Below are 19,575 nucleotides of genomic sequence, written 5' to 3'. Positions count from 1 at the left end.
TTTGATCCACCATGGACTGATCTTCCTCTGCCATGAGGTGGTTAGCAGGTTTTGCAGAGCTTGCAGCACATCTGCAAGCTCGTTGGAGGTGCCCCATTGTTCCACAGCTCTTGCAAACATACCCTTTGAAGCAGCATGAATAGGCTGAATGGAAGCATCCACAATGCCAACAAGGTATGAATTGCCTTGCATTCATCCTTTGTTGCAGACTCTGAGTCATCTGGGTCACCTGAGGCCTGCTAGCAGTTTCAGACTTGTGGTTTCTGCCCTGTACATTTCTGCTCGCAAACACAGTTCCAGTTAATTTATGAACATTGCTAGCACTTGTGTGCTGAGAGATTTGTTTGGTGTTATCACTGGTGGACATAAACGCCTGTGCTATTGCAATGGCCTTACTGAGGGTCGGTGTCTCTACAGTCAAACGTTTTCGTAGGATGGTCTCATGGCCAATGCCCAGTACAAAAAAGTCTCTGAGCATTTGCTCCAGGTAGCCATCAAACTCACATTGTCCTGCAAGTCGCCTTACCTCGGCAACATAGCTCGCCACTTCCTGACCTTCAGATTGCTGGAACGTGTAGAACCGATACCTCGCCATCAGCACGCTCTCCCTCGGGTTAAGATGCTCTCGAACCAGTGTACACAGCTCCTCATACGACTTATCTGTGGGTTTCACCGGAGCCAGAAGATTCTTCATGAGGCTGTAGGTCGGTGCCCCGCAGACCGTGAGGAGGACCGCTCTCCTTTTTGCAGCGCTTCCTTCTCCGTCCAGCTCGTTGGCTACAAAGTACTGGTCTAGCCGTTCGACATAGGCTTCCCAGTCCTCACCCTCCGAGAACTTCTCCAGGATGCCCACAGTTTGCTGCATATTTGCGTTGGATTCATATACTCGTTGCCAGTTATTGTGTTCCTAACACAGATGAGACTGCACACAAGGAGGTTAAAGTAACAGTGACCTCGGTCTTTATCAGGACACTCCAGAGTGAGGAACAGGTCTTAGGGTCGGCTTATATACAGTGCTCTCAAGGGATGCTGGGATCCCTTGAGACTTCAGGGGTTGCGCTCCCTGGTGACGGAACATGGGAGTACATGCTTTACACAACACAATCCATTTGGAGTACGCATCTACAACCACTAAAAATATTTTTCCCAAGAATGGGCCTGCATAGTCGACATGAACCCTAGACCACGGTTTGGAGGGCCAAGACCACAAACTTATTGGTGCATTGCTTAACTGGGAACATGTATTACATTTGTGCACACAGAACTCTAAGGCCACCACACGTGGGATCTGGCTATCGCTTTCATCATTAAAATGCCTGGGTGGGTAATAAGAGATCACTAATGAAAGTGTCCCTGCCCTTTTTTGGCACAACTCCCCGATTACCCCGTAGGAGGCAGTCTGCCTGTATAGACATTTCATCTCTGCACCACTGGTACGGCTTTATTTCTTCCTGCATCTCTAATGGGACACTAGACCAACTCCCGTGGAGCACACAGTTTTTTTTACTAAGGACAGTAAGGGGTCCTGGCTCATCCAGGTTCTAATCTGTCGGGCGGTAACAAGTGATTGCTCACTCTCAAATGCTTCCATTACCATAACTAAATCTGCAGGCTGTGCCAGCTCCACCCCAGTAGTGGGCAATGGTAGCCTCCTGAGAGCATCGGCACAGTTTTCTGTGCCTGGCCTGTGGCGGATGGCATAGTTGTATGCGGATAACGTGAGTGCTTCTCGGCCTTTTGGCTAAGATCAAGTGTAGTATCTGTTCTTATCAGTTTAATATCCCCTATGGGGACATGATATTGAATTGATTTTTGGACAGGGAGCTGGATCAGGGGCATGCCCCGTCCACTCCATGCACCGACCTGGTATTGCAATATTTCCAGGAACGGTGCAACTTCGCCTCTCGGCCTTTTGGCCTAAGATCAAACACATTGGCGCAAAGTGATCTTTGGCGTTAGAGTTGATCTGGAACGAAATTGGATAAAAAAAAACGTGAGTGCCCATCTCTGGATGCGGGCCGATGCATTCATATTTATCCCCTTATTTTCAGAAAAGAGGGATATAAGCAGCTTATGGTCGGTTTCCAATTCAAATTTGAGCCCGAACAAATATTGATGCATTTTCTTTACCCCGTAAATACACGCTAACGCTTCTTTTTCGATCATACTGCAGGCCCTCTCAGCCTTAGACAGACTTCTGGATGCATTAGCAACTGGTTGCAATTTCCCAAATTCATTAGCTTGTTGCAATACACACCCGACCCTGTACGACCATGCATCACATGCTAGTACCAAACATTTACATGGATCGTACAACACAAGCAATTTGTTTGAACATAACAGCTTCCTGGCTTTCTCAAAGGCATTTTCTTGGCTTTTACCCCATAACCATTAATCTCCTTTACGCAGTAAATAATGCAGAGGTTCTAGCAATGTGCTAAGACCCGGTAAGAAGTTACCAAAATAGTTCAGAAGTCCTGGAAACGACCGCAGCTCCGTCACATTCTGTGGTCTTGGTGCGGTTTTGATTGCCTCCATCTTTGAGTCGGTGGGCCTGATGCCGTCCACTGCAATTCTTCTCCCCAGGAACTCCACTTCAGGCGCCAGGAAAATGCACTTCGAGCATTTTAGCCTGAGCCCCACACAATTAAGCCGACTAAGAACCTCCTCCAGGTTCTGCAGGTGCTCGACGGTGTCCTGACCTGTAACCAAGATGTCGTCCTGGAAGACCACAGTGTGCGGGACCAACTTCAGCAAGCTTTCCATGTTCCTCTGGAATATTGCCGCGGCTGATCGAATCTCAAACGGGCATCTGTTGTAAACGAAAAGACCTTTGTGCATGTTGATGCAGGTGAGGCTTTTCAAAGATTCCTCCAGCTCCTGTGTCATGTAGGCTGAGGTCAAGTCCAGCTTCGTGAACATTTTCCCTCCCGCCAGCGTCGCAAATAGGTCGTCTGTCTTTGGTAGCGGGTATTGATCATGCAGTAAGAAACGATTGATAGTTACTTTGTAATCAGATTCTGACGGTGCCATCTCTCTTGAGGACTGGAACAATTGAACTGGCCCACTCATTGAATTCAATCTGCGAAATGATGCCCTCTCATTGCAGCCTGTCCAGCTCGATCTCCACCCTCTCTCTCATCATGCAAGGTACCACTCTCGCCTTGTGACGGATGGGTCACACCCCAGGAATCAAATGGATCTGCACTTTTGCTCCTTGGAACTTCCCGATGCCTGGTTCGAATAGCGAGGGGAACTTGCTTAGAACCTGGGCACATGAGGTGTCGTCGACGGACAAAAGCGCTCGGACGTTGTCCCAGTTCCAGCGTATCTTTCCCAGCCAGCTCCTGCCGAACAGCGTGGGGCCATCGCCCGGTACCACCCAGAGTGGTAAATCGTGCACCGCTCCATCGTAGGAGACCTTTACGGTAGCACTGCCAATTACGGGAATCAGTTCTAAGTTTGGTACGAATGGGAGTCAGGATTGGCCTTGAAGCCTTGTTGCACCACAACTTATCGAAAGTCTTTTTACTCATTATGGACTGGCTTGTGCCCGTGTCCAGCTCCATGGACACCGGGAGTCCATTTAATTCAACCTTCAGCATTATCGGGGAATGCTTTGTGGTAAATGTGTGCATTTCATATACCCCTGCCTCTTCGGTCTGAGGCTCTGGTTCGTCATGATCCACCGTGGATCTGTCCTCCTCTGCAACGTGGTGGTTTGCAAGATTAACAGGGTTTGCAGCTCGTGTGCACATACGTTGGAGGTGTCCCATTGTTCCACAGCCCTTGCAAACGTATCCTTTGAAGTGGCATGAATGGAATCGATGATCACCCCCGCAGCGCCAACAAGATGTTTATTGCCTTGTATTCACCACCCTTGATGGCAGACTCTGAGTCATCTGCGGATGTGCAGCTACATGCGTGTAAGTCCTGCCATGTACATTTCGATTTGAAAACAACGTTACTTTGTTCACAGTACTTGCAGCAGCACTAGTATGCTGGGAAATTTGTTTGGAATTGTCACTGGTGGTGATGAACGCCTGGGCTATTGCTATGGCTTTACTTAAGGTTGGGGTCTCTACAGTCAAAAGTTTGTGAAGTATCACTTCATGGCCAATGCCAAGTACAAAGAAGTCCCTGAGTATATGCTCCAAGTCTCCTTCAAATTCGCAATGTCCTGCAAGGCGCCTTAGCTCGGCGACGTAGCTCACCACTTCCTGGCCTTCAGACCTTTTGTATGTGTAGAACTGATACCTCGTCATCAGAACGCTTTCCTTCGGGTTTAGATGCTCCCGAACCAGTGTGCACAACTCATCGTACGACTTGTCTGTGGGTTTTGCTGGAGCGAGCAATTTTCATAAGGCTATACATTGGTGCCCCACAAACAGTGAGGAGGATCGCCCTTCGTTTGGCAGCATTCCCTTCTCCTTCCAGCTCGTTTGCCATGAAGTATTGGTCAAGTCGCTCCACAAAGGTTTCCCAATCATCTCCCTCTGAAAATTTCTCCAGGATGCCCACAGTTCTCTGCATTGTTGCTTTGGGGTTCGTCATCTGTATCTCATCACCAGTTGTTATGTCTTGAATAAAGAGTCAGACTAGATACTGCAAGCTCAAAGCAAGTGTGACCGTAGTCCTTTATTACAGATCTCAGAATGCCTCTCCAGCCTGTGAAGCCTCCTTTTATACAGGTGCTCCCAAGGGATTGTGGGATCCCTTGGGACTCCAGGGGATAAGCCCTCTAGTGGTTAGACATGGTAATTACAGGTTTACATACATAATAACTCTCATATTCTATTTTCCCTTTATCAATTTCTTGGTCCTTCTTGATTGAATTCTAAAATCCTCTCAATGCTCAGGCTTATCCCTCCTTTTGGCAACATTATAAGCCTTTTCCTTTGATGTAATCCTATCTTTAACTTCTCTTGCTAGCCACGGTTGGACCCCTTTTCCTGTGGGGTTTTTGTGCCTTATATGTATGTATTTGTTGTAAATTATATATTAATTCTTTAAATGCTAGCCATTGCTTGTCTACCACCAATGTAGTTTCCCAATCTACCTTAGCCAACTCACCCCTCATACTTAGTGGTTTGCTTTGTTTAGATTTAAGACCCTAGTTTCGGATTTAACTAAATCACTTTCAAACTTAGTGCACAATACTAGATCTAAAATAGCCTGTTGCCTAGTTGATTCCTCAACATACTGATTTAGAAAACTATCTTGTATACATTCCATGAATTCGTCCTCTACACTATTACTGCAAATTTGGTTTGCCCAGTTTATATGTAGATTAAAGTCCCCATGATTATTGCATTACCCTTGTTACATGCGCCTCTAATTTCCTGATTTATAATCGGCCTTACATTACAACTACTGTTTGGGGGCCTATAAACAACTCCCACCAATGTTTTCTGCCCCTTGCTGTTTCTTAGCTCCACCCAAACTGATTTATAGAATCATTGAAATTTACAGCACTGAAGAAGGCCATTTCAGCCCATTGTGTCCATGCTGTCGACCAAGAGCTATCCAGCCTAATCCCACTTTCCAGCCCTTGGTCTGTAGCCCTGTAGGTTACAGCACTTTAATGCACATCCAATATATTTTTTAAATCTGGTGAGGGTTTCTGCTTCTACCACCCTTTCAGGCAGTGAGTTCCAGACCCCCACCACCCTGTGGGTGAAGAAATTTTCCCTCATATCTCCTCTAAACCTCCCCCCAATTACTTTAAATCTATGTCCCCTGGTTGTTGACCCCTATGCCAAGGAAAACAGTTCCTTCCTATCCATTCTATTCAGGCCCCTCATAATTTTATACACATCAATCAGGTCTCCCCTCAGCTTCCTGTGTTCCAAATTCTATTTCTTGATTTTCTGAGTTAAGATCCTTTCTGTCTACTGTCTTTATTCCATCCTTTATTATCATGGCTGCCCCTCCTCCTTCTCCATTTTGCCAATCTCTTCTAAAAGTTAAGTATCCTGGAATATTTAGTTCACAGCCTTGGTCACTTTGCAACCACGTCTCCGTAATGGCTAGTAGGTCAAATTAGTCCCACTCCCCCGTCCTTTCCCCGTAGCCCTGCAAAATTTTTCCTTCAGGTACTTATCCAATTCCCTTTTGAAAGCCATGATTGAGTCTGCCTCCACCACTCAGGCAATACATTCCAGATCTAACCACTCGCTGCATAAAAAAGTTTTTCCTCATGTCGCCTTTGGTTCTTCTGCCAATCACCTTAAGTCTATGTCCTCTGGTTCTCAACCCTTCCATCAAAGGGAACAGTTTCTCGCACTATCTATCTGGACCCTCAGATCTCCTTTCAACCTTCTCTAAGTAGAACAACCCCAGCTTCTCCAGTCAATACACGTAACTGAAGTCCCTCATTCCTGGAACCATTCTCGTAAATCTTTTCAGCACCCTCCCGGAGGCCTTCACATCCTTCCTCAAGTGCGGTGCCCAGAATTGAACACAATACTCCAGTTGAGGCCGAACCAGTGTTTTATAAAGGTTCATCATAACTTCCTTGTTTTTGTACTCTATGCCTCTATTTATGAAGCTCAGGATCCCATGCGCTTGTTTAACTACTTTCTCAACCTGCCCTGCCACCTTCAACAATTTGTGCACATATACACCCAGGTCTCTCTGTTCATGCACCCCCAGGTATATGTGCACAAATCATTGAAGGTGGCAGGGCATTTTGCAAGGAAATTTCTATAATCTGCATTTACAATGGAACCGCCTCTGTAAACATATTACGCTGCAATTACTCCCCTCTGCCAGTGGTGGCACTGCAGCCCCTCAATTGTCCATCTCCCAGCTCCTCAGCCTCTACAACAGAGAAACATCTTTGTTCCAACCAACTCTACATCTCTACTTCCCAACTTTCCTTATGTTTTGCTATTTAATAACAAATTATACTATAAGATCAAAGTATTATTTTTAAAAAGAACAGAACATATAACTTTAACAGAGGGTACAGAAGAGATTTACAAGGATGTTGCCAAGATTGGAGAATTTTAGCTATGAGGTAAGATTGGGTAGGCTGGAGTTGTTTTCTTTGGAACAGAGCAGGCTGAGAGAAGACTTAATTGAGGTGTATAAAATGATGAAGGGCCGAGAGGTGGGTAGGAACGACCTATTTCCCTTAGCAGGGAGGTCAATAACCAGGGTAAGTCTTGCATCTCGCATGTATCTGTCACACTTAAGGCATCACACTCCGAATAGTCAAAGGTATTAAAAAAGAATAGAAAGAAAGCCTTCTGGGTTTTTTTTTTCTGACCCTGATAACTTGCGCTCTATCCGGGGGCAAAGGTCAAGGATGTTACAGCAGCTGCCAATTACCTCTAATTGGCTGTAGGTTATGGCTCTTTAGGTCACTGCCCCAAAGGAGTAGCTGAACAGTGGCCTTAAAGAGATAAGCCAGCTGCACTTCACGAGGTAAACATCAGAACCGTGCTACAGTCCAAAGTTGAAATTGAAAAAGGATATAGGTGTCAGCTGTGGCTCAGTGGGTAGCACACTCACCTCTGATTCAGCTTGATGTGGGTTCAAATCCCATGCCAGAGACTTGAGTACAAAAATTCTCAGCTGACACTCCAGTGCAGTGCTGAGGGAGTGCTGCACTGTCAGAGGTGCTGCCTTTCAGATGAGACATTAAATCGAGGTCCCGTCTGTCCTGTCAGGTGGATGTAAAAGATCCTGCGGCACTATTTTGAAGAAGAGCAGGAGAGTTATCCCTGATATCCTGGGCCAATATTTATCCCTCAATCAGCATAACAAAAAACAGATTATCTGATCATTATCACATTGCTGTTTGTGGGAGCTTGTTGTGCACAAATTGGCTGCTGTGTTTCCCACATTACAACAGTGACTCCACTCCAAAGATACTCCAGTCACCACAAAGAGTTTTGAGACATCGGGTGGTCATGAAAGGCGCTATATATATCCAAGTCTTTCTTTCTTCTTAATCTGCACAGTCGCGCATCTATCTGGAGCTCTCACGCAAGCCGCTTGCCGGCTTTACAATAGGAAAAACCGCGCATGTGCGGCAATTTGAATGGGCCACGCAGACCGTTAAAGTGGCCACGCACCCCGAAAAGAAAATTAAAGGGAACATTGTTACAGACCCCAAACTGCTCATAAGGGGAAACTAAAACTAGGGGACATAATCTTAGAATAAGGAGCCGCCCATTTAAAACTGAGATGAGGAGAAATTTCTTCTCTCAAAGGGTTGTAAATTTATGGAATGCTCTGCCCCAGAGAGCTGTGGAGGCTGGGTCATTGAATATATATAAGGCAGAGATAGACAGATTTTTGAGCGATAAGGGAGTGAAGGGTTATGGGGAGCAGGTGGGGAAGTGGAGCTGAGTCCATGATCAGATCAAGCATGATCTTATTGAATGGCGGAGCAGGTTCAAGGGGCCAAATGGCCTACTCCTGCTCCTATTTCTTATGTTCTTATAAACAAAGCAAAGACAGACCCACTGGTATTTTATACAAGCTGACATACATATTTCTCAATGTGTATATTTAGTCTTTCCTTGCTCTTTACGCATACTGTCCAGGGCAAGTCAATCGCTCGATGCAGTTCAAAGCCACACAGAGCAGAAGGTCCCAGACTCGAGCCCTACTATTAGCTAGGACGGCAGAAAGCTGCCGGGAGTTGGCCTTGGTGCTAGCGGGAAGGGGGGGAGGGGGGACAACACATTAATGGGGATTTCTGTTCCCTGTCCGTGTCCAATGACTCTGCCAGAAAACGAGGGTGTGTATGTGTGCCTGCGCGTACTAGGAAGAGCATCAGCCATGATGTTTCCATGGTGGAATAGCATACAAACCTTCCCTGTCTAGAGTTACACACTCCGAGTGAGGTGCCGGAGCACAATTGGTGTTTGAAGAGTCTGACCCTAGCATGATCGGGTGGCTAAGAGGAGTAGAAGTGAGAACTATATAGAATGTACAGCACAGAAGCAGGCCATTCGGCCCAACACATCCATGCTGGTGTTTATGCTCTACACGAGCCTACTCCCCATCCTACTTCATCTTACCCTATCAACATATCCTTCTAACATTGAAGGAACTCTTTTTTTTGTTAAAAATGCATTCTTTCAGCTTTATTCTGCTAGATTTTAGACAACGGTTTTACTGCCTATTAAGCCTGCAGTTAGGGGTTACCTCGCCGCTCCTGCTGTACCTGCCCAGGCTCCAATCACCAACCTGATGATGTCCAATCCAGTCGCCCTCTTCGCTGCCGTCGCCCTCCTGTACCAGCTCGCACTGTAACTTGCAGTGGTATGCCACCACGTTGCCCATGGCGCAGGAGCGGCAATTGATCGTGGAGCGACGCGATCGGGGCCCAAGAGAGGTGTGAGTTTGGGGCCAGAAGAGGTAAAGGGCCCAGGGGCAGCACAGGCCAGTCCACACTGCAATATGTGTGTGCAATAAGTCCATGAACCAGAGCTGGTCTCCAGTCGTCTTGGTTAATCCTTGCCACTGGACCAAGACCGAGCTCTGTCAAGCCCATGTGGTGGCTGGTGTGCAACGGCAAAAAATCCACGCACAGACATCTTCCACCCTTCAACATATAGTTTGGGTCCTGGAGTATTAGACCCTTCATTGAAACACCTGTAAACTCATTGAACTCATCCCTTTTCGGCATGGAAGCAAGTCATCCTCGATACGAGGGACCGCCTATGATGAGAGGGGTTACGTATTGAATAGGCATCAGACTATTATTCAATGCTGATATGTTAGAGCAGTGGTGTCCAGGTTTTTTGTTTCTTGTGGACTGCGGAGGTACATGGAATGGAGCCTCGACAGCCACATATAATGTTCAGTTTCACAAATAGACTCTCCTGAAATGGAGCCTCACACTTTGGGAGCAAATATCATGAAATCACGCCCACTCCCCCCACTGCCTTCTACTCATTAATTTTAATGACGGGGGGGCGGTGTGGGGAGACGGGGAGATGGACTGCATACATGGATCCTCAATCTGTGTTTCAGGTCCAAGGGGAAATGCACACTTGTAAATGTTAGCCTGTAAAAAAATTTAAAATCCCGTTCCTGTAAATTTGCACAAATCACTCGAGTTTCTCCGGACCGATACACACCTCGATGTTTTTGATCAGGCATCAACGCAAAGCGCAGACTTTTCCAAACATCCAGGCCCACAGGACGAATCACAAGCATAAATAGGATTGAGTTGCCTGGGCCTTGAAGGCCAGTTTGTCAGGTCACGGACCTGCAGCTTGGACACCTTTGCGTAGTAGCGCTATTAATAAAAAAATAATCTTCCAGCAGCTGTATGTGCAGCCAAGCTCATGCTGTTTCTCCTGCGCTCCTCCCCTTTACACCTGTCGATGGAGTGGTGCTGCATTCCTGCTCCCCGGGGTCGAGACCCCTGCTCCTTTCGATGTTTGCCACCTTGCAAAAAAACGATATTCGTTTCTGACCCAGGATCAAAGCATTTTACACCTTTAAATCTCCCCTGGGAGTCAATTAACCCAGGGTCCTTGTGCCTTCATCACCTCTCAGTATAGTTGATAGTCTCAGCCAGTTACAGGGGCAGAATGCATTACATCTTCCTGTCATTTCCTGGACTCCCGCAACAAGCTATCCACCTGTCTGAACCAGAACCACCATTCGCTGTAATTACCTGAATATACCTCACCCCCAAATATAGCCCGCATCAGCTACTTTATAATGTTACAACGTGTGGAGCTTCTTTAACATAATAAAACCATCCCAAGACACTCCGCAGAGGAACATACGAACATAAGAAATGAAGCAGGAGTAGGCCATTTGGCCCCTCGAGCCTGCTCCGCCATTCAATAAGATCATGGCTGATCTGATCATGGACTCAGCTCCACTTCCCTGCCCGTTCCCCATAATCCTTTACTCCCTTATCGCTCAAAAATCTGTCCATCTCCACCTTAAATATATTCAAAGACCCAGTGTCCACAGCTCTCTGGGGCAGAGAATTCCACAGATTTACAACCCACTGAGAGAAGAAATTCCTCCTCATCTCAGTTTTAAATGGGCAGCCCCCAGAAGACAGGAGAAGACAGGAAAAAGAAAGACTTGGATTTTTTAATCGCGCTTTTCACAACCACCAGACATCCCAAAGCGCTTTACAGCCAATTAAGTACTTTTTAAAAAAGCGTAGTCACTGTTGTAATATAGGAAATGAGGCCGCCAATTTGCGCACAGCAAGCTCCCACGAACAGCAATGTGGTAATGACCAGATAATCTGTTTTTGTTAAGGTGACTGAGGGATAAATATTGGTCAAGACACCAGGGATAACTCTCCTGTTCTACTTCGAAATAGTGCCATGGGATCTTTTACGTCACCTGAGAGAGCAGACGGGACCTCTGTTTAATGTCTCATCTAAAAGACAGCACCTCCGACAGTGCAGCACTCCCTCAGCACTGCACTGGAGTGTCAGCCTAGATTTTTGAGCTCATGTCTCTGTGAGTGGGACTTGAACCCATGACCTTCTGACCCAAAGGTGAGAGTGTGACCCACTGAGCCACAGCTGACACTGACAGGACATGGGAAAGGGAAAGAATTGGGGGATGACGAGCCGGTGGATGGCAGTGAGGACAGGAAGCAACCTATCTAGAATGCAGAGTTCTGGATGAGTTGGAGTTTCAGTAGGGTGAAGCCCAAGAGACTAGCGAGGAAGATGTTAGGTAAGTCATGTCACATTAAATGGTAGGATACTGAGAAGTATAGAGGAAAAAAGGGACCTTGGAGTGCATGTCCACTGATCCCTGAAAGTAGCAGACCAGGTAGATAAGGTGAGTAAGAAGGCATACGGAATGCTTGCCTTTATTTGCCGAGGCATAGAATACAAGAACGGGGGGTTATGCTTGAACTTTATAAAACACTGGTTAGGCCACAGCTGGACTACTGCGTGCAGTTCTGGTCACCGCATTACAGGAAGGATGTGATTGCACTGGAGAGGGTACAGAGGAGATTTACGAGGATGTTGCCGGGACTGGAGAATCTAAGCTATGAGGACAGATTAGATAGGCTGGATTTGTTTTCATTGGAATAGAGGAGACTGAGGTGCATAAAATTGAGGTGCATAAAATTATGAGGGGCCTAGATTTAGTGGATAGTAAGGGCCTATTTCCCTTAGCAGAGGGATCAACAACCAGGGGGCATAAATTTAAAGTAATTGGTAGAAGGTTTAGAGGGGAAATTTCTTCGCGCAGAGGGTTTTGGGGGTCTGGAACTCACTGCCTGAAAGGGTGGTGGAGGCAGAAACCCTCACCTGAAGTCCCGTAATCTACAGGATTACGTCCAAGAACTGGAAAGTGGGATTAGGCTGGATAGCCTCTTGTTGGCCGGCGCGGACATGGGTGGGTCGAAATGGACTCCTTCTGTGCTGTAAACTTCTATGATTCTATGATTCTATGTCCGGAGATGACAGCTGTGTGGATGGGAGTTTCAGTGGCAGTGGAGATGAGGCAGGTGAAATAGGTGCACTTGGTGATACACTGGATGTGGTAATATGAAACTCAGTACACATTAAGCTATTTCTTTCTCTGTTCACCATTCCCCTCATAAAGGGAGTTCCATGGCTGACAACAGCCTCCGACATCACACCCAAGCTGCAATTCATCGTGTGAGAGCTTGGACAGGGGGTGGGAAGAGGACAACACAGAAGAGCCTATTCTGTCCTCAACCAACATCTGGACAAACATTTTCCAGCAGGAGTCGCTGGATAGTGATCAGAATTACGAGCAATAAAGAAAAAATTGCAATTCTATAGCGCCTTTCACAACCACCAGACGTCCCAAAGTGCTTTACAGCCAATGAAGTACTTTTTGAACTGTAGTTACTGTTGTAATGTAGGAAACAATTTGCACACAGCAAACCCCCACAAACAGCAATGTGATAATGACCAGATAATGTTCTAGATGTTGATTGAGGAATAAATATTGGCCAGGACACTGGGATTAACTCCCCTGCTCATTTTCAAAATAGTACCATAGGATTTTTCACGTCTACCTGAGAGAGTCTAACGTCTCACACGCAAGATGGCACCTCCAAAAGTGCAGCACTCCCTCAGTACTGCACTGAAGCATCAGCCTAGACTTTTTTGCTCGAATCTCTGGAATAAGACTTGAAACCAACAAGCTTCTGACTCAGAGGCTACCCATTGAGTCATAGCTGACACTGGCTGATTTCTGCCCTGTGAAGTCCAGAACCACAGAGACCAACAATAGCACCAAACTGTTGTCTAACTTACCCAACACAGTGTTGATCAGGGAACATATATGAGGTATACCTGGTCTGGCTTAGTACCAGGCAGAGCACTCAGCCATTAAACTATTGGGGAGCTTATAGAGTACCTGCACCAGCTACATAAAAATGCAGAGTGAGTACTGACACCACTGTGTCATCCAATGAGTTGGAGGCGGCCCGAGGCAGGACATACAACAGGACACACAGCAAACAAAGGTACGGTAGCACAGTGGTTATGCAGTGTGGTGGCCCTGACCTGCGAGAGACCATCAGCGGCAGGTGGGGGCCATAAAAGGAGCGGCGAGCGGCGGCCATAGACAGCGTGGCGGCATTCTACTGCAAGGTACAGTGCGAGCTGGTGCAGGAGGGTGACGGCAGCGAAGAGGGCGACTGGATTGGACGTCATCAAGGTCCAGGTCACTGATTGGAGTGTGGGCAGGTACAGCAGGAGCAGCGAGGTCGGGGCGAAGGAGCGGCAAGAGATCGTGGAGCGATGTAATCGGGACCCAGGAGAGGCGTGAGTTCGGGGCCAGAAGAGGTGTGGGCCCAGGGCAAGCACGGGCCAGCTCACACTGCGATATGTGTACGCACTAGGCCCGTGCAGCAGAGCAGGTCTCCAGTCGTCTTGGGTAATCCTCGCCACTGCACCAAGACCCAGCTCTGTCAAGCCCGTGTGGTGGCTGGGGTGCAACGGTCACCACACGTTAAAAAATCCACACACAGGCATCTTCCACCCTTCAACATGTAGTTCAGGACCTGGAATATTAGGTCCTTCATTGAAACACCTGTGAACTCATTCCTTTTTGGCGTGGAAGCAAGTCATCCTCATTTCGAGGGACTGCCTATGATGATGAGGTTATGTTACTGCACTAGTAATCCAGAGGCTTGGACTAAGGCCCGGACATTAGTTCAAATCCCACCATGGCAGCTGGGGAATTTAAATTTTTGAGCGATAAGGGAGTAAAGGGTTATGGAGAGCGGGCAGGGAAGTGGAGCTGAGTCCATGATCAGATCAGCCATGATCTTATTAAATGGCGGAGCAGGCTCGAGGGGCCAAATGGCTACTCCTGCTCCTATTTTTTATGTTCTTATGTTCTTAACACCCTATACCATTATCTTAATTACGCTTTCACTTATCTGTTGGGGCCGTTAAGGTACCCATTTCATATCAGTGAAAAAACTAATGTTTTTAAAAGAAAGACTTGCATTTATATAGCACCTCACCACATCGCTCAGAAACATCCTAAAGCGCTGCATGTACAAGAAATTGCACCGAAGACTTTTGCAGTGCGGTGTCTGTTGTTACTTGGGCAAATGCGACTGGCACTTGGCACACAGCAAGATCCCACAGACATCAATGCGACAACTGACCAGTTTGTACTTCTTGTGCATACTGGCGTCTGTTCCCTCTACTCTGCCGGACAATATGCCTCAGCCCCATTACACCGGGGTCAATGTTCCCATTACAGCCATATTATGAACCCTCTGATTGAGATGCTTGAGGGGTAGTTAGGTTGTGTGGATCCGTTCTCAGTTTACATAAGAACATAAGAAATAGGAGCAGGAGTAGGCCATATGGCCCCTCGAGCCTGCTCCGCCATTCAATACGATCATGGCTGATCCGGTCATGGACTCAGCTTCACTTCCCTGCCAGCTCCCCATAATCCCTAAATCCCCTCGTTTAAGAAACTGTCTATTTTGAGAGCAAAAAAATTCTGTTTATGCAGAATGTCAGTCAACAACAACAACCTGCATTTATAGAAACATAGAAACATAGAAAACAGGTGCAGGAGTAGGCCATTCGGTCCTTCGAGCCTGCACCGCCATTCAACAAGATCATGGCTGATCACCCACCCCCAACCCCCACGCCCCCTCCACACCCCCCCAACCCCCCACACCCCCCGACCACATCCAACTCCCTCCCGAACACATCCAATGAACTGGCATCAACAACTCTCCGTGGCAGGGAACCCCACAGGCCAACAACTCCCCGAGTGAAGAAGTCTCTCCCCATCAGTTGTACAGGGCCTTGGTGAGGCCACACCTGGAGTATTGTGTACAGTTTTGGTCTCTTAACTTGAGAAAGGACATTCTTGCCAATGAGGGAGTGCAGCAAAGGTTCACCAGACTGATTCCTGGGATGGTGGGACTGACATATCACGAAAGACTGGATCAACTGGGCTTGTATTCACTGGAGTTCAGAAGAATGAGAAGGGAGCTCATAGAAACGTTTAAAATTCTGACGGGTTTAGACAGGTTAGATGCAGGAAGAATGTTCCCAATGTTGGGGAAGTCCAGAACCAGGGGTCACAGTCTAAGGATAAGGGGTAAGCCATTTAGGACCGAGATGAAGAGAAACTTCTTCACCCAGAGAGTGGTGAACCTGTGGAATTCTCTACCACAGAAAGTTGTTGAGGCCAATTCACTAAATATATTCAAAAAGGAGTTAGATGTAGTCCTTACTACTAGGGGGATCAAGGGGTATGGCGAGAAAGCAGGAATGGGGTACTGAGGTTGCATGTTCAGCCATGAACTCATTGAATGGCGGTGCAGGCTCGAAGGGCCAAATGGCCTACTCCTGCACCAATTTTCTATGTTTCTAAGTTTCTATCCCAGCCCCAAACAGCCCACACCCCATCCCAAGACCATGCCCCCCGCCCCCTCTCCCGGCTCCGGACCCACCCAACACCGGGAACACTCCCCCCGCACCCAGCCCGCCCCATCCCGTCAGAATCCTTCCCAAATGCCGAACACCCCCGGATGTCGAGCCCCCAGCCCCGGCCACCCCGGAGCCACGCCCCCGCGACACCACATCCACCAACCGCCATCTGCGCAGTCAACCCGTCCACCCCACTCCGAACACTCCCCGCACCGAGGCACAGAGCCCCCAGGCCCGCCCCTCCAACACACTTCGCCCCCCCAGACCTCCGCTGAAATGTGGCCCCTCCAGTCCCCCGCCCTAGGTTTCTCCACCCCCCATCTCCACCACTCTCCCCTCCATCCCCTGCCCTCATCTCCCCTCATCTTCCCTCTACCTCCCCGCACAGGCTCCCATCTTGGGGGCGGTAACCTTCTGTGGCAGGGAATTTTAGCCCCCAGCGTGGAAGTCCTGCTCCCGCTGCAGAATTGGCCTTACCACCCCTCAATGGAAACGGAGTGCAATTTCCCACACTCCACTTCCTTTGGGGGCAGTTACCGGGGCACGACTGGATGCTCCTGTGACACTTTGAACTGGTGTTCTCCACTCTCTCTCGTGTCACAGTTGGAGTTGGTGCTCTCCATTCTCTGTCCTGTGACAGTTTGAACTGGTGCTCTCCACTCTCTGTCTTATATAGCACCTTTGACATAGAAAAATGTCCCAATCACAAGGCGCTTCACAAGAACATTATTAATCAAAATTTACACCGAGCCACATAAGGAGATATCAGGACAGATGACCAAAAGCTTGGTGAAAGAGGTAGATTTGAGGGAGCATCTTAAAAGGAGGAGAGGTAGAGAGGCGGAGAGGTTGAGGGAGGAAATTTCTGAGTTTAGGACCTCAGCAGCTGAAAGCACAGTCGCCAATGGTGGAGCGATTCGAGTCAGGGCTGCGCAAGATGCCAGAATTAGAGGAGAGCAGAGATCTCAAAGGCTTGTAGAGTTGAAGGAGGTTACACAGATAGGGAGGTGCGAGGCCATGAAAAGATTTGAAAACAAGGTATGAGAATTTTTAAATTAAGGCCTTGCCAGACCGGGAGCCAATGTAGGTCAGCGAGCACAGAACATAAGAACATAAGAAATAGGAGCAGGAGTAGGCCATTTGGCCCCTCAAGCCTGCTCCACCGTTCAATAAGATCATGGCTGATCTGATCATGGACTCAGCTCCACTTCACTGCCCGCTCCCCATAACCCTTTACTCCCTTATCGCTCAAAAATCTGTCTATCTCTGCCTTAAATATATTCAATGACTCAGCCTCCACAGCTCTCTCGGGGCAGAGAAGTCCATAGATTTACAACCCTCAGAGAAGAAATTTCTCCTCATTTCAGTTTTAAATGGGTGGCCACTTATTCTAAGACTATGTCCGCTAGTATTAGTTTTCCCTATGAGTGGAAATATCCTCTCTGCATCCACCCTGTTGAGCCCCCTCATTATCTTATAAGTTTCAATAAGATCACCTCTCATTCTTCTGAACTCCAATGTGTATAGGCCCAATCTACTCAACCTATCCTCATAAATCAACCCCCTCATCTCTGGAATCAACCTAGTGAACGGGGTGATGGGTGAACGGGACTTGGTGCGAATTAAGACAAGGGCAGCAGAGTTTTGGATGAGCTCAAGTTTATGTAGAGCGGAAAATGGGAGGCTGGCCAGGAGATCATTAGAATAGTAAAGTCTTGCGATAACAAAGGCAGGGATGAGGGTTTCAGCAGCAGATGAGCTGAGTCAAGGGCGCAGTCGAGCGATGTAACAGAGGTGAAAGTAGGCAGTCTTGGTGATGGAGCGGATATGTGGTCAAATGCCACATCAAGGTTACGAATGGTCTGGTTCAGCTTTAGAGACAGTTGTCAGGGAGAGGGATCGAATCTGTGTCTCGGGAACGCAATTTGTGGTGGGGACCGACTACAATGGCTTCGGCCTTCCCAATCTTTCGTTGGAGGAAAATTTCTGCTCATCCAATACTGGATATCAGATAAGCAGTGTGACAAATCAAGTCAAGGCTGGTCTTGACCGGAGGCTGAGAGTTGGAAAGATAGTAATTAACCCATTGCACCCCCAAGTTCTTCTTTTTTTGGGGAGCTCCAGGGAAAACCATTTGTCTCGGTTGTTTAGTGCAATCGCTGTGTACAGTTGCCCCGTGTTTTTTCTCTGTTCTGCTCCTCGCTGGTCCACAGACACTCTCGGGTACCTTGGCCAAGTGTCAGCAGGTTGTTCCACTGCGAGATCCCATTGCAGCCAAAGTTCTCCCCGAAAACCCACCAATGTGCACCTTCCAGCAGAAGCCACCGATAGTGACCAGGAACCAAAAGATTGGTTGACATTCTTTCCCTCCTTACACCAGGGGGCGCTGAGCCAATGGTCAAGCTCTCCAGTGCTTGAAGTCAGCTTAGCCCAGTGAGCAGCCACCCAACACAGACTGGGAAGGTCCTAGGTTTGATTCCCAGGCTGTGCTGAATTAACTGATCTGAGCTGAGAGAGGGGTCATCATCCATCATAGGCGGTTCCTCGAACGAGGATGACTTGCTTCCACAGCAAAAGGAATGAGTTCACAGATATTTCAATGAAGGACCTGATGTTCCAGTCCTGAACTCCAATTGAGGGGGTGGAAGATTTTTGTGCACTGCTCCGGGCCCTCGACTCTTCTGGGCCCCGTACCCCATTCGCCGCACCTCTGCCACGATCTCTCGCCGCTGCTCCGCCACAAATATTCGCCGTTCCTCCGCCACGATCTCTCACCATTCCTCCGCCACAAAAATTCGGCACTTCTCCGCCACGATCTCTCACCACTCCTCCACCACGATCTCTCGCTGCTCCTCCGCCACAAAACATTTGCCGCACATCCGCTGCAATCACTCGCCAAATCTTAACCACAATCCCTCACTGCTCCTCCAACACGATCTCTCGCCGGTCATCCGCCCCAACCTTCCCGCTCCTCCGCTATACCTGGGCCCCGCCGATGCTGCTGCCCACACTCCAAATGGCGACCTGGGTTTGGTGATGTCAGTGTTGTAACAAATGGTCTCAGATCCCCGTGGGTTAGGGAAAGGAAAATCAGCCACAATTCCTGCTGCTGATTGTTATCTAGAGCCCCCTGCTGGGAGTGTGTGAGTGAGCAAGTGTGAGTGTTAAGAGTGTTAGCGTGAGCAAGTGTTTGAGTGTTAGCGCATGTGAGTGTTAGAGTGTGAGCGTGTGTTTGAATATGAGCGTGAGTGAGTGTTGGAGTGTAAGCATGTGTTTGAGTATGAGCGTGAGTGAGTGTTTGAGTGTGAGCGTGAACGTGAGCATGAATGAGTGTTAAAGTGGGAGTGGGAGCGAGTGTTTGAATGTGAGCGTTAGAGTGTGAGCGTGAGCGAATGTTAGAGTGTGAGCATGAACGAGTGTTTGAGTGTGAGCGCGAGCGAGTGTTTGAGTGTTAGCGAGTGTGAGCGTTAGAGTGTCAGCGTGAGCGAATGCTAGAGTGTCAGCATATGTTTGAGTATGAGCGTGAGTGAGTGTTTGAGTGTGAGTGTGAGCGTGAGCGAGTGTTAGATTGTGAGCGAGTGTTTGAGTGGGAGTGGGAGCGAGTGTTTGAATGCGAGCATTAAAGTGTGAGCGTGAGCGAGTGTTAAAGTGTGAGCATGAGCCAGTG

General features: G+C 48.0%; 1 pseudogene; it reads left to right on the top strand.

Annotated features, from left to right (window-relative positions):
• Window positions 1-1,721: 1,721 nt before the first annotated feature.
• Window positions 1,722-1,900, top strand: LOC139260458 (U2 spliceosomal RNA; annotated as a pseudogene).
• Window positions 1,901-19,575: the final 17,675 nt, after the last annotated feature.

This window comes from Pristiophorus japonicus, chromosome 3 (genome assembly GCF_044704955.1).
Source record: "Pristiophorus japonicus isolate sPriJap1 chromosome 3, sPriJap1.hap1, whole genome shotgun sequence".
NCBI lineage: Eukaryota > Metazoa > Chordata > Chondrichthyes > Pristiophoridae > Pristiophorus > Pristiophorus japonicus.
The sequence above is the reverse complement of the archived record's forward strand: the minus strand, read 5'-3'. Positions and strand labels throughout refer to the sequence as shown.